The sequence below is a fragment of the Panthera onca genome, chromosome D4, assembly GCF_046562875.1.
Source record: "Panthera onca isolate mPanOnc1 chromosome D4, mPanOnc1 haplotype 2, whole genome shotgun sequence".
In the NCBI taxonomy this organism is placed as follows: domain Eukaryota; kingdom Metazoa; phylum Chordata; class Mammalia; order Carnivora; family Felidae; genus Panthera; species Panthera onca.
This window is the reverse complement of record NC_138351.1, coordinates 75,503,305-75,518,075: the sequence shown is the minus strand read 5'-3', so window position 1 is coordinate 75,518,075 and position 14,771 is coordinate 75,503,305. Positions and strand designations below refer to the sequence as shown.

Sequence of the window (14,771 nt, the reverse complement as noted above, 5' to 3'; positions counted from 1 at the left end):
AAAACCAGTAATTTTTAAGACAAAATAGAAATATATTTCTGTTCCATGCTTATGTTAACATAGCAGTTCAAAGGGGCACCTGGGTGGCTCAGTAGGTTAAGCGTCCAACTTCGGCTTAGGTCATGATTTCATGGTTCATGTTGGGCTTTGTGCTGACAGCTCAGAGCCTGGAGCCTGCTTCAGATTCTGTGTCTCCCTCTCTCTGTGCCTCTCCCCTACTCATGCTCTGTCCTGTTCTCTCTCAAAAATAAATAAACATTAATAAAATAATAATAAAATAAAATAAAATAAGATAAAATAAAGATAAAATAAGATAAGAAAGATAAGAAAGATAAGATAAAATAAAATAAAATAAAATAAAATAAAATAAAATAAAATAAAACATAGCAGTTCAAAGCTTGAATATCATCAGATACCCGGACTCCATCCTTTTTACTGCTCTGCAATTCTCAACATGTAGCACCCACCTTGGGATCCAAGAGCCAAATACTTTGTTTTCCATATATCTATTTTATCTTGGTCAGCCAGAAGGACATACGAAGGAGAAAATCATGTCCCTCTCTTTAGGAATATTTCCTGAAAAAAATGCCAACACTAATTCCATGTGTGTTCCATTGGTAAGAATTTAATAACATGGCCATGTCCAACTTACAAGGAAGTCTGGGGAATGAGTTTTGTCCTGGACTACTGCTTCCAGTAACTTTTACATACCACATTACTAAGGGAGATTAAGAGACAAGTAGCCTTTGTGCCTTTCATTCTGGCCTTCGACAAAATAGTTTGGCCACCTATATATAAAGCACTAGTGACAGACCCTAAGATGTAGGATGAACAAGCATACCATCCTAGGCCCGTCCCTCCTACATGAATCATACAGTCAAGTAAATGTATACAAGTTAAGAGCATGTATCTATCTTCTATGCCCTTCCTACAGCCTTTTTCCAACCACTTCTGTGTGTAATGCTATTCTGTCGGTTTAATTCCTACAAATCACTAATATCACCATTAAGCTCCACAAGAACTAAGCATCACATTGGGCAGTACAAGGGATCCTTTCTAATTAAAGAAAACTTCAGAGACTGTTAATGTTTTGTGGTTAAGAAAACTGAGGTCCAGAGAGAAAGGGACTTACCCAAGGTCCCTCCTCCAATCTCTTTGTTGGCAAGGACTCAGATGGCTATCTGAGCATCTGTCAGGACTCTGAAATTCAAGAAGTAAAAGCTGAGCTTCCCTCAGGATTCCCCTGCCATGTATTAGTCATAGGGAAAAAACCCTGTGGACAGCCACCAACTAACTAATGCTGCTGCTATAAAAGTGTAGCTTGCTATACACTTGAAGTTCTTACTCTTAAATGCGAACCAATCCCACCTACACTGCTGAAGTACCTTTTGAACCAGCCTCTGTGCCTGGAAAGAAATCATGCTTGACAGAAGGAGATCATATGGGATCTAACTCCCTGCACCAACACTTACTAGCTGTGTGTCCTTGAGAACATTGCTTGACTTTACTGAGGTACAAGTTGTTATCTCTAAGTTGTGGATGACGATCTCTAAGCTGGAGTACTAAAAGGATCCAGTGAAATACATTAGATGATACCTGTATATCAAGCACAACACCCAGTACTTACCAAATGTTATTTTCATTCATTTACATGTATGTATCATTGCTTCCAGGGAGAACTTCCTCTACCAAAATTATTTTGGCTAATTTAACCACTTCAAATCCTTCAGTGGCTCCCAGTCACTTGCAGAAGAAAGTGAAAACCACTAGGCATGATTTTCAAGCTCCTCTCCTTTAAAAAAAAAAAAAAGAGAAGCTTTGGAAAATCAAAGATGGAACTAACTAAAGTAGACATAAGTCCACTGACTCCTGTCTGAATAATGTCTGAACAAATAACTATAATACATTGTTATTTACAAAGAGTTATTGAAGAAATAGTTATAGTAAAGTATAGGAAGTACTACAAGAGAGATTTATATAGAGCACAGCAGAAGGAGGCCCATTTATCATACTGATGCTTATGTCTTTTCAGCTATTCTCTCCAGGGAGTGAAATATATCCTAAAAGATTAAAGGGAATCATCTCTGGGTGGTAGAGTTGTGGGTGGTTTTTAATAATTTGTTATCAGTTTGAATATTTTCCAATTTTTCAACAGAAAAACATTTTTCACCTGTGTACTAAAGGTAAAATGGTAATGATAGTCATATGTTGTGCCTTGCTAAAAATTAGGCAGGTGAAGGAAGTGATAAAGGGAAAGTTTGTGAGTGAAGTCAAACAGTAGGAGACTTAACAACGAGATGACCCCAGTGGCCCTTGGGATCATAAACAAGTATATGTCACACAGAGGATCACCAGGAGTATATTTTGTCTCAAGCCTCAAGATCATTTTTTTCATTCCTGAGACTCTATGGCTGTCTCTTGAGGCAAGACTTGCAGTTGAAGGGCATTCCCCAGTTCTGAGATAAGCAGCTAACAAGAGATTAATATCTAAAATAAATTAGAAAATCATGCAAATCGACAAGAAACAGACAGCTGCCCCAATAGAAATATGGCAACAGGATGTGAACAATTTCAGAAGGGGAAGCCTCAAAAGCTAACAAATTGATGAAGAGGTATTCAAAAGCATAAGCATTTAGGGATGCCTGGGTGGCTCAGTAGGTTGAACGCCAACCTCAGCTCAGCTCATGATCCTGTGGTCCATGAATTCGAGCCCTGCATTGGGCTCTGTGCTGATGGCTCAGAGCCTGGAGCCTGCTTCACATTCTCTGTCTCCCTCTCTCTCTGCCCCTCCCCCACTTGTGCCCGGTTTCTCTCTCTCTTTCAAAAATACATAAATGTTTTTAAAAACTTATAAAAACAAAATCAACAAAAACAAAATCATCAGCATTTAAAGAAATGCAAAAGACATTTTGGGCCCAGGAACAATTATAAATGTTTTACACTAGCAAAAACTATAAAATTGTGTTTTAAAAACTTTGTCAGCAAAGATGTGGAGAAACTGGAATCCTATCACTGTTCACTGTTGGTGGTAATATAAGATGGTGTGATCACTATGGAAAACAGTAGGGAAGTTCCTCAAAATATTGAAAAGAGAAATACGTGTAATCCAGTAATCCCACTTCTGGTTATATATCCAAAAGAATTGAAATCGGGTCTTGAAGAGATATGTATCTGCATTCCTACGTTCAATGCAGCATTACTCACAATATCTAAGAGACATAAACAACCTAAATGTCCACTTATGGATGAATGGATTAAAAAATTATGGTGTAAAAACAGGGAGGGGGACAAAACAGAAGAGACTCATAAATATGGAGAACAAACTGAGGGTTACGAGAGGGCTTGTGCGGGGGCGGGGGTGGGATAAATGGGTAAGGGGCACTAAGGAATCTACTCCTGAAATCATTGTTGCACTATATGCTAACTAATTTGGATGTTAAATTTAAAAAAATAAAAAATAAATAAAAATATGGTGTGTGTGTGTGTGTGTGTGTATGTGGAGTGGGGGGTGTATACACACACAATGGAATATTATTCAGCCCTAAAGAGAAAGAAATCCTGCTATATGCAACAACACAGATTAACTTGGAGGACATTATGCTAAGTGAAATAAACCAGTCACAGAAAGATAAATACTCCATAATTCCACATACATGAAGTATCTAAAATAGTCAAACTCATAGAAGCAGAGAATAGAATGATGGTTGCCAGAGTTGGGAGAAAAGGAAATGGGGATAAAATTTCAGTTATGCAAGATGAGTAAGTCCTAGAGATCTATAAAACACAGTGTCTATGGTTAATACTGTATTGTGAGTTTGGAAAATCTGTTAAGAGGATATATCTCATTTCATTGTAAATGTTCTTATAAAATAATAATAACTAATAATAATAATAATAATAGCCTAAAGAGGCACAAGAAAACTTTTGGAGAAAGAACAAAAGAAAAAAAAGAAAAAAAAACATGAAGGAAGGAAGGAAGGAAGGAAGGAAGAAGGAAGGAAGAAAAACTGGATTAGCAGGGATGTGAAAATACTGCTGTCATCATGTCCCAGTGATGAGACATCATGGAGGGCAAAGTATCAATACTTAGTCCCATTACAAATACACATATCCAGCAATCTCTCTACAGGGTATAAAGCACAAGAAATTCTCACAGAGTTTCATCAGAGGACATGCCTGGAGATGTTTATTACTGTTTTTCTTTTTTGGAGCAAGTAAGAGGAAGGGATGGAAAATAATTTTGATGTCCTTCCCTGGGACAATGGGTAGATAAAAGTAGGGATATATACCATAAAACATCACAAAGTATCAGGCAGGAGTTCAAAAGAATGGCTTAGATTAGTGTCATAGCAACATAGCTAGATCTTAAAAACATTGCCCTTAACTAACTGGAATTAAAATTTTAAAAATAAAATAAAATAAAATAAAATAAAATAAAATAAAATAAAATAAAAACATTGCCCTTGGTGGGGAAAAAAAAAAAGGAAAACCAGAATGGATATGTTTATGGAGATTCAAACTATGTGCATATATTTTGAGAGAACTCATACAAAAAAAGAGAGGGTCATAAACTTAATAGCATCTCTTTGTTCTACCTCCTCCCACACTCCCTTCATGTCTGTACTTTCCATGCCAACAATACTGAACTGCTTGTAGTTCCGCCAAGTCAGCATGCTATTTCACTACTGTCTGCCTTTGTACATGCTGCTCCAATCCCCAACCTTCCCCTCTAGTATGGGGGATGGGCACACTGAATCGTACTCACCATTGAATCATTAGAACTTATAGCTTGCTACGTGGCACAGGTGTAACTGCTCAATAAATAGTGCTAACTTGAACTCATTTTGGACACCCTCATCAGGCCTCCCCTGCATCACAAACCCCCTCCATCCTTTCCCCATCTTTTTGTGTAATAGCTACAGAGTACTGAGTCCCTTCTAAATCCCAACACCACAATACTGCTATCTGGAAAGCACACACTTGAAGGTCAAGAACCTGGGAGTTCAGTATGGAAAGAGGACCGGAGATATAAAAGTTCCATATGTTGACTGTCATTTCATGCCCCACCCGTTTTCTATAAGGTACCCCTTCTTCCAACTGGTACACGCTAGACCAAAGAGTCCCCCTGACTTGCTTCCTTCATGAGTAAATCTCCTGCTGTGGGCCAGGAGCATATGTCAGCTGATGTGTTTGGTGGGGATGATCTAAGGTCCCTTTGTTTTCACAGAATTTCAACCAGTTTGCCTATTTTAAGGCTCATGTTTACCCTGTTTGGAAGTTCCAGAATCCAGAATCTTTCTGGGGCTCTACAGTGTAAATCTCTTTGCTCTTTCTCTTCTGCTTTCCCAGCTCACAAATCAGACTTCTTGGGTCTGCTAAAATCAGCAGGACTAGTTGTCCATCTGCTTTCCAGCCTCCAATGTTCTTACCATTCCTTCTTCCCTTCTTTTTGTCTTTGAGAGTTTATGCCATACATTATGCTAAAATCTCAGTCACTGTCATTTTATTGGTGTTTCAGGACAGAACAGGGATAAATGAGTATGTTCAATCTATCATCATTAATAAAACTGCCCATTTTCACATAGTTTAAATCATTTAAAAAAAAAAAAGCCTACTTCACCTGAGACAAAATGGGAAACTTAGTAAGATTCACCTTCCATTCTTGTCTCCACACAACAGATCTTAAGATGTTAGAGAAAACCTTGATTTTCCCCTTTTGATTCCTCTTTTCTCCTAGGTAAAGACAAGACCCCCCCCCCCCACTCTAGTATTCATTAAAGTATTTTATATGTGAGCAATGGAAACTATATCCAGCAAAAATACACAAAAAGAAGTTAAGGGCATATGGGTGCATTGGAAGAAATAATACAGAGATAACCCAGTTGTGTATACCTAGATGGGTGGTTTTCAAGGCCTTCCAGGCCTGCATCGTCAGTATGCCTTGGCACTTTCTGAAATGCAAATTCTCAAGCTCCACCCCAGACCTACTGGATCAAAAATTCTGGGGATGGGTTCCAGCAATTCCTGTTTTAATAAGGAGATTTTGATGCACACTCAAGTTTGGGAACAACTGTCCTAGAATCAGCTATGGCCAAGGACATAGGGAGATAAAGAACAAATCTGGCCACTGGGATGCAGTCATTTATAGTATCTGAGAAAGAATGATTATAAACTGGAGGCCCTCTCAATTGATACCAGTTATACTCCAAACTCCCAAGAATTAATAGTACTCCTATGGAAGAGATAGCTAACCTCAAGTCAGTCTATATTAAAAATGACTGCCCTCCATTCACATTTTTGTCTCATGGTTTTACTTGCTCTCGCCATATCCTGTGTATGAGCATCTATTCTAAGAGAGCTGACCCAGATATTTGCCATCCTGTCCATTGGGTGCTACTCATAATTACAGACTGGAAAACAGCTTTGTGCTGAAGGTGTGGCTGATAGCCTCCAAAGAGCTTTGCTCTCAGGAGCTGAAGCTTAGGTTTTTCACCAAGAGCTAATCTACAACAAAGACAGTGAATCTCCCACCTTTGGTTTGGTTTCATTCCAGCCATAAAAATGGAGGGGGATGGATTCAAAGGAGAAGCTTGACATTGATATCTGAGTTACCGTGATTCAGACAAGTTTCTGAGACATTTCAAGAGGCTGTTTGAAAAGTCATACATAAAATACAATCTGTTTTTTTTCACAGGGTCATTACTCCTCACCCTTAACTCAACTTGTTCAGATTGCCACTAACAGTCTACTATACCAAAGATCCAAATACTGAAATGAAAACAATGGTTTCACTACTGTGCCCAGCAGTGTACAAAGCCTTTACATATATTATGCCAATTCACTTAAAATTTACAACCTTCCTGAGTTTTAGCCTCCTTGTAAATGGAAAGAGGCTAGGGCTCAGGACAGATGAAGAGTTGACCAATGCCCCACGGCTAGTAAATCAGTATAAACCTATTTCTATGCTGCAATATCTATGATCTTAACCACCTGTCACACTGTCTCCATGACCACAGAGAGCTATGTTTCAAATAAACCAGCTCCCGGTTCAGACAGTACTGGGTCACTCTAAAAGCTATCCTGAATTTTTGGGGGCCCAAAATACACTCCTAATCTGCCACCCAACAATCTTGTCTGCCCGACACATAAGTGCATGTCCTTTGAGACCCCATATAGGGTCACCTCCTCTGTGAAGTCTTTCCCACCACACCCCAAATCGGAACCAGTCACTTATTTCATTCTACTGTTACTTATTCACCTATCTGCCATCTCATGAATCTGTGAGCTCTTAGACTGAGCTTGATGGACTGAGTTGATGGATTGTTTTGTTAGCACCTAGGACAGGGCTAAACACATAGTGTATAGTTAGTGGTTGTTTGTTGATTCAAAAAATAAAGAATGAGGGACACCTGGGTGGCTCCCTCAGTTAAGCGTCTGACTCTTGATTTCAGCTCAGGTCATGATCTCACGGTTCATGAGTTCACACCCCACATCAGACTCCATGCTGACAGCAAGGAGCCTGCTTGGGATTCTCTCTCTCTCCTCTCCCTCTGCCCCTCCTCCACCCCCTCTTTAAAAATAAATTTTAAAAAACTTAAAAAACAAAAAAAAAGAATGAATGGAGAGATGGCTGTGTGGTGGGTGGGTTTCAAAGGAAAGTGATAGTGGCAAATATAGGACTTCAGTATCCTGTTAATTAGGACAAAACCAAAGCTATTTATCTGCAAGCACTGGTGCCTAAGCCCACTGAATCCGGCCCTTGCTTTGTCTTGTCTCTACCAATTTTACATGTCTTCTATCTCCCTCTTCTTTCTTCTCTCCCCATTTCTCTCTCCCTCTTCCCTTTAAATGCCTATAATACAGAATGGAAAACATACATGTAATATTTTCATTTGTTGCAATATATGATTCAGATATAAATAATATTTCCCGTTCTTAATTTCAAAATCCAGTGGATGGAACACTTTTGTAATACCTAAAAATAAGATCCAAAACACAAACACCCACATATCTCTCCCTTGAATTAAAAACATACACTAAGTTGATTTTCTTTCTTTTTTCTTTCTTTCTTTCTTTCTTTCTTTTCTTTTCTTTTTTTTTTTTTTTTTTTTTTTTGGTGAGTCAGTGACTATCAATAGGAAAAAAATTATCCAACTCGGTTCAATGGTAGGAATTGATACAATTTTAGTACCTAGTAATTACCAGCAATGTGTTAATCCTATACATATACGATAATTAATCATAGATACAATATATAAATAAATTATATGTTTGTATGTATAATGCATTATATAATCTATATAGGTGTATTCTTTTTAAAATTATTTTAGAGAGAGAAGAGTGCATGGGCTGGGGGGAGAGGGGAAGAGGGAGAGGAAGAGAGATTCTCAAGTATGGAGCATGGAACCCAACATCAGGGTTTGATCCTCTGACGCTGGGATCATGACCTGAGCCAAAATCAAGAGTCAAACACTCAACAGAATGAGCCACCCAGGCTCAGTTATATTCTTATATAATATGTATTCTCCATCTTCTTACTTCCACTTATACGGAGACAACTGAGGCTCAGAGGGGCCTCAGTGACTGTCAAAATATTACCCAGTAAGGGAGAGGAGGTGGGATTCAAACTCAAGACTCATGCTTTCTCACTGGATTAAAGATTTTTGTACATGAAATCAAAGAGACTGTATTGGTGAAAGAAAGGAAGAGGAAATATCCCCAGACAAAAACAAAAACCTAGGATTAAGGAACATTTTTTCAAGGAGAATACCACTCTGCCACGGTTTTGTAATAAAGGGTGTAGATCTTGCATGCTGACACTTCCTATGATTCAGCTCTGCCGTCTTACTCGGCTCTTTGCGAAATTAAACCACATTTTAGAAAAGGAAACAATATCAGACTGATAATAATTTCTGTTTAAAATCTGATAATTTAAAACAAAGGTGAAAGCCAATGGAATGACATAGATTTTTATCACCCCTTCTAGTCACAGAAACGTTGAGTGTGAAAAACACTTGAATTCCTAATTCCAGAAACAAAACTTTCTTTGCTGGCTCTGGAGGTTTCTCATACTGTTTCACAACCTACATGCCCACACCCCCACTCTCACGGCGTCTGCTTCCTCTTCCTCCCTCAGCCCATGCCACGAACCCGAAGGCATGCTACCAGCGGAGGCTATGTGGAGAGGAACCCAGGAGTCCTTCCCAGCATTGGCCATCCCTGAAAGTCTCCAGAGGCCACTTTCTTGTGATTTTCCCAGGCTGCTCTGGGCTGAGCAAGAAAGGATGAAACCAGGCAGAATGTTAGCTCCACTTGGGTTCTGAGAATTGCTATTTGGCCATGGTTTTCTCTCATTTGAACCAAAACAGCAGGAAGGGTAGAAAGTGTAAGAAAAGAAAGTGCTCTTGGGGAAGCCATCAGAATGAAAGCAGGTGGGGTCTGCAGGAGACCTCAGCTCTGACCATGGCCAAGTTGGCTGAAGCTGCCAGGCCTCCCTCTTGCCCAGACCATGGGTCGTCTCCCAGTGTCTGTGTTCATCTCTCACACCCCGTCAGCTGCCGATTGTTATTTTGAACCTTCCTTCTTGAGAAGTCATGTATCCCATTAAATGTGAGCTTGTCCAAGGCCAAAACTAAGCCTGTACTCTTCTGCCTCTTGACAAAGTTTTAGAGTTAGTACAATCTGAGGTTGAAGATGAGCTATGGATTTAGATATAGATCTGACTTCAAATTCTGGGTCTATCTATTGCCATCTATGTGCCTTAGAGCAAGCAACAATATTCCTTCATGGGGCTCCATCCTTTGACTTCTCTGTGAGAATGACTCCCTAATGTAGGTCTTCATTTTCTACTGGTATAGTCAACCACCTGCTAAACACATTCACCTGGGGTTTCCTTTGATGCTTCAAATATGAACAAAAGAAACCCTGTTATCTACTCCCCCCTCCCAATATCCGTTGTCCTGTTCTTTCTTTCTGCCCATGGACCCCCAGTCATGTTGAATCAGAACATAAATCCTGCTGGTTCTTCTCCCATAGCTCTACAACACACCTCTTCCTTCCTCACTTCATGGCATTTCATTCCCTTGCCTGGGCACACGTCACACTAGCCCTTACACCACAGCCAGAAAAATCACCTTGACCAAAATACCCTTCCACCACCTCCACCACCATTGAAAAGCCGTCAATGACCTTCTGACCAAGAAAAGAGTACACACTTTTTGGCCTGGTCCTCAAGGCTCTTCATAATCTGGGCTCAGCTTCTTCCAGCATCGTCTCCCAGGGCTCCCCCACCTAAGGCCTCTGCTCCTGTCAAATCATTCACTCCATATGCATGCATTCATTCCATTCACTAAGTATTTGTGGAATACCCACTTTGAGCCAGGCATTAGGAATATAGTGAGTGAATAAGCAGACACAGACTCTTTGTGGTGGAGTAGACAGACAAATAGCAAATTGTGAACTCCTGGTTAAACATGATAGACTGACCACAGAATTTGCATGTTTTCCTTCCTCTTGTTAAATGAAAAAAAAATGTTTAAGGTGTAAGTGGACAACAAATTATAATGAAATTTTGGAAGACAGTATGTAGACAGATGAGCAATGATCGACTTAGCAGAATGGAAAAAAAAACTTCAGTATAAAAGCCTGGAGACATGTATGCTTACAAAAATCAGTCCTGTGCCTTGCTGAATACCTGCAAAGTGGGACCCTCAGAGACCTGATGCTCTACAGAAACAAGGGACAAGACATGAGGCTACCCACGAGGCTGGGCACAGAAAGGAAGAGTAAGAACCTTAGATTCCCCCTTGGTCCTACAGAACCTGATGGCTGCCCTGCAGGCAGAAGACAGGAGAGATAGTATCTGGAGAAATTGTTGTAAGAAGCTTCAGACTCATGCACATTAGGCACAGAGCAGAACAGAGGTGATACATGGGACTAAAAATAATCATGCCACGCACGTCACCATGAGATGCACTGATAAAAAGATGATTCTAAAAATTCCTAGATGGAGGGTTGGGAGAGAGAAGAATATCACATACAAACATATACAAATAAACAGAATTGCAATCAGTCATCTACCAGAAATTCTAGAAGCTGGAAAGCCTCCAAAGTTCTGGGGAAATTTTTAATCTAGAACCCATGACTTAATTCCACGATCAACAAACCGAAGGATGGGGCATATGGAAATTTTCAGACTTAGGAAGACTCAGAAAATTTACCTTCCACACACTCTCTTTTTTAGGAAGTTACTTGAGAATGTGCTCCAGCTAAGCAAAGGAATAAAACCAAAAAGAGGAAGATGCAGAGACCCAAGAAATAAGGGGTCCAAAACAAGAAAGCAATGAAGGGAAATCCCAGGATGCTAGCAGGGCAGGACATAAAGAGAACAAGCAGTACAGACAGCCTCAGGGTGGAAGGCTCTAGGACAAGAGATGCAGGAAAATAAAAACAGCACACATTAATATCTGGTGTGTTTTATCATTTAAAACAAGGGCTTGCAAAGAGGCACCCACGGACAAATCCTACTTGCCAATTGTTTTCTGTAAATAAAGATTAATTGGAACATGGCCATGCCCATTCATTTACATACTGTCAGTAGCTAGATTACATGTTGTCCTTGACTGAGTTCCCTCTGTAACAGCTGAGCTGAGTAATTGCAACAGAGACTGTCTGCACTGAAAAGTATAAAATTCTTACTATGTGATATTTTACATAAAGATTTTGTCAACCCCTGTTTAAAAGGGGAAAATAGGGGGCGCCTGGGTAGCTCAGTTGGTTAAGTGACCAAAACTCTTGATTTTGGCAAAGGTCATGATCTCTTGGTTTGGCTCGTGGGATCCAGCCCCACTAACAGTACAGAGCCTGCCTGGGATTCTCTGTCTCCCTCTCTCTCTCTGCCCCTCCCTCATTTGTGCACGCTCTCTCTCAAAAAATACATAAATAAACTTTTAAAATTAAAAAAAATAAAAGGGAAAAATTACTGATCTGATAGAATGGGTAACAAAAAATAAAAAGGATAAGAATAGGTTTACCTATTCTTAAACCTAAGAATAGGTTTACCCCCACACAGATTAGGGGTAAAGAGGCCATTGTAAACTCAGGACATACAAAGTTGTACAAGAAAAGAAAGGATGCTAAGATAGTACTTGGACTCTGTGGTGAATAACATTTGCTTGATTGTAAAAACATACATACTGATTCTGATTCATCCAAAAATTATGATATAAATATTCAGGGAAAAGGAGAGGACAAATGAGATGTACGAAAGGTCAAAATTGTCATCCTACTATAGCAGGAAGTCAATAGAAGTCTGACATTGATAAATCAAGAGATTAACAATATAAGCATATTTTCTGGAAATACAGAGGCATATGCCATAAGAAATCATGAAAAAGCTAAAAAGTGGTTTGTCTGGTGAGCAGGACCGAAAGTAGTAAGGATTGGTAAGCAGGGCACTGCTGTTTCCATTATAAATATTTCAATACTTTTTTTTTTAACTGTGTATACATATTATTTGATGAAGTAACAACTTTCAAAAATACACAATCTCAAAAATTACAGAAGATACTAGGTTGTAAGCTAGCCAGCTAGCCAGTTTAGGTGAAAGGGCCTCCCAGATAGAAGGACTAGCATGTGCAAAGGGCTGGGAGTAACATTGAGAGTGATTTAAACAACTGGAAGTGGATGGAACTGGCTGGAGTTGAGGATACAGTGGATACAGAAGGATTCAGAACCAAACTAGCAAAGACAGCAATAAGGAGACCATGACACCACCATGAAGCACCCCAAAGGCATTGTTCAATCACTGGCTGATAACATCATCAGTGGATTCACAAAAAAAAATGACCAATATTTGCAGCAAATTTCTTCCTTTCATGATTTTTGCACTAAAAACAGACTCAAATCCATGACCCAAAGAACGAAGTTACTGTACAATCAGAAAGTAGAGCCAGATGGTATTTGTTTCCTTCAAGATGCTATGTCAAATTCTTCTATAAGCAATAAGGGGACCTCCCAATGTCCCTCTCAGCTTTGAAAGTGACCTGCCTTTCTCAAGTAAACTCTTGCTCCCACACCTACCTACTCCACCCCCTTAATCTTCCCTGGAATTTTGGGTGCAGAATTCCCTCCAATCTCTTTTTGAGCTCCCATTTGCCACTCTTCCACCAAATCCAAAATCTTCATCTTTGCCATCACTTGAGTGATTTCCTAAGTGCCCTGTTCTCCATTCCCTTATCATTCTGTTCTAGATGTCTCAAACAGACTTGGATCTTTCAAGGAAGGACCTGAGAGATGCTCCCTCCCTACCTTTATGAGGAAAATGGACCCCAAGAAAAGAAATGATTTTTCCCCAACATGAGGCAGCAAACCGAGGGCAGAATCGGGATCACAATGCAGATTGCACCACTTTTGGTTTGTGAGGGCCTCCCTTAGGACTTCAGGGAAAAAAGCTACTAGACACAAGTTGGCAAGAGCCTGAGATTGTGAAATTCTCAGAAATGAATTTCCTTTTTTTCCCCCCAGAGGAAAATCCAGAGGATTTTTCCTCAATTAAATAAATAGCAATTAATATTTGGGGAAATGTGTTCTGATTATATTTTACAATTTATGTGCTTGGGTTAAGGTATACCCAGATGTAATTATTTTTGTGAAATATCAGTTAAGATTCTGCAGATTAACTGCTACTTTCTTTAGAAGTAGCAGGAAGTCTCCACATTATTGCTGCTGATGTTTTCTTGTAGGAATTCCTAGGACTTAATTACAAATTATTTTTATTGGACTGGGATGAGGCAGCACTGAATTAATAATGTGTCCTAAACATTAATTTAGTCAGTGATGCTCAGTCATTTTGGTCTCAAGTCTCCTTAGCCTTTTGGAAATCAAGAACCTCAAAAAACTTGTGTTGGTATGGGTTTATCAATAGATACTATTTGAAATGAAAACAGAGAAACTTGACTTATTCATTCATTTAAAAATACCAATAATAAATTACATGTTGACATACATGATATTTCTGTTTTTAACAAAACACTATATTTGCAAAAAAATAGAAGAGTGGCGTTGGTTTTACACTTTTGCAAATCTTTTTCATGCCTGGCTTAGTAAGAAACCATTGGAAAATCACATCTGCTTCTTCATTCAGTCTTTTGCAGATATCCCACATCATACAGCCTCTGCAAAAACTCCACTTAACACTCATGAGTGAATGAGCTTGAAAGAGGCCAAAAACATCTCTGTATTTGTGAAAATAGCTTTGACTTCATGGGAACCCTAAAAAGTTTCCAGGGATCCTCAGGGGACCACATTTTAATTACTGAAAACCAGAACTGCTGGTTTAATTAAAATAAAAAAGCAAAATGTATTTATTTACTCAAACATTTGTGCTTTTACACTTACCCTTCCCAACCAACCAGAGAAGAGATATGTGTATATCCCACCACATATAAGAACGTGTTTGTTAGTAAGGACATTGGTGAATTTGTTTTTAAACATTTTGGATGCATAAGCCATGACTCAGGGTCTGTGGGAATTTTTGGGCGGACACCCAATGGCCAAAGTGATGTCATTCAAAGGTGATGGACTTACTTTAGTAAGTAGTTCTTGAATGCTCATTGGGAGCAATTCATTTGGATCTGCCACTCATTCAATAGCTTACCCCAATTCCAATCCATCTGTGTGAAGTCTAGATTCCTGTTTCAGGAAGCAAGGTATTTTATTTTGCAGACTTCTCTTTTCTTGTTTGTGTCACTTTTGGTGGGGAGACAATGCCC

At 39.3% G+C, this 14,771-nt stretch overlaps 1 long non-coding RNA gene across 1 annotated transcript in view; it reads right to left on the bottom strand.

Moving 5' to 3' along the window:
• Positions 1 to 403: 403 nt before the first annotated feature.
• The window catches only part of LOC132663027 (uncharacterized), a 46,396-nt gene continuing 32,028 nt past the window's right edge, over positions 404 to 14,771 (bottom strand). Inside the window, exons 2-3 of the long non-coding RNA XR_013551685.2 lie at positions 1,628 to 1,792; positions 404 to 1,200 (exon numbers count right to left, since the gene is read on the bottom strand). This is a non-coding gene — a long non-coding RNA (uncharacterized LOC132663027). The remainder of the gene's footprint in view (positions 1,201 to 1,627; positions 1,793 to 14,771) is intronic.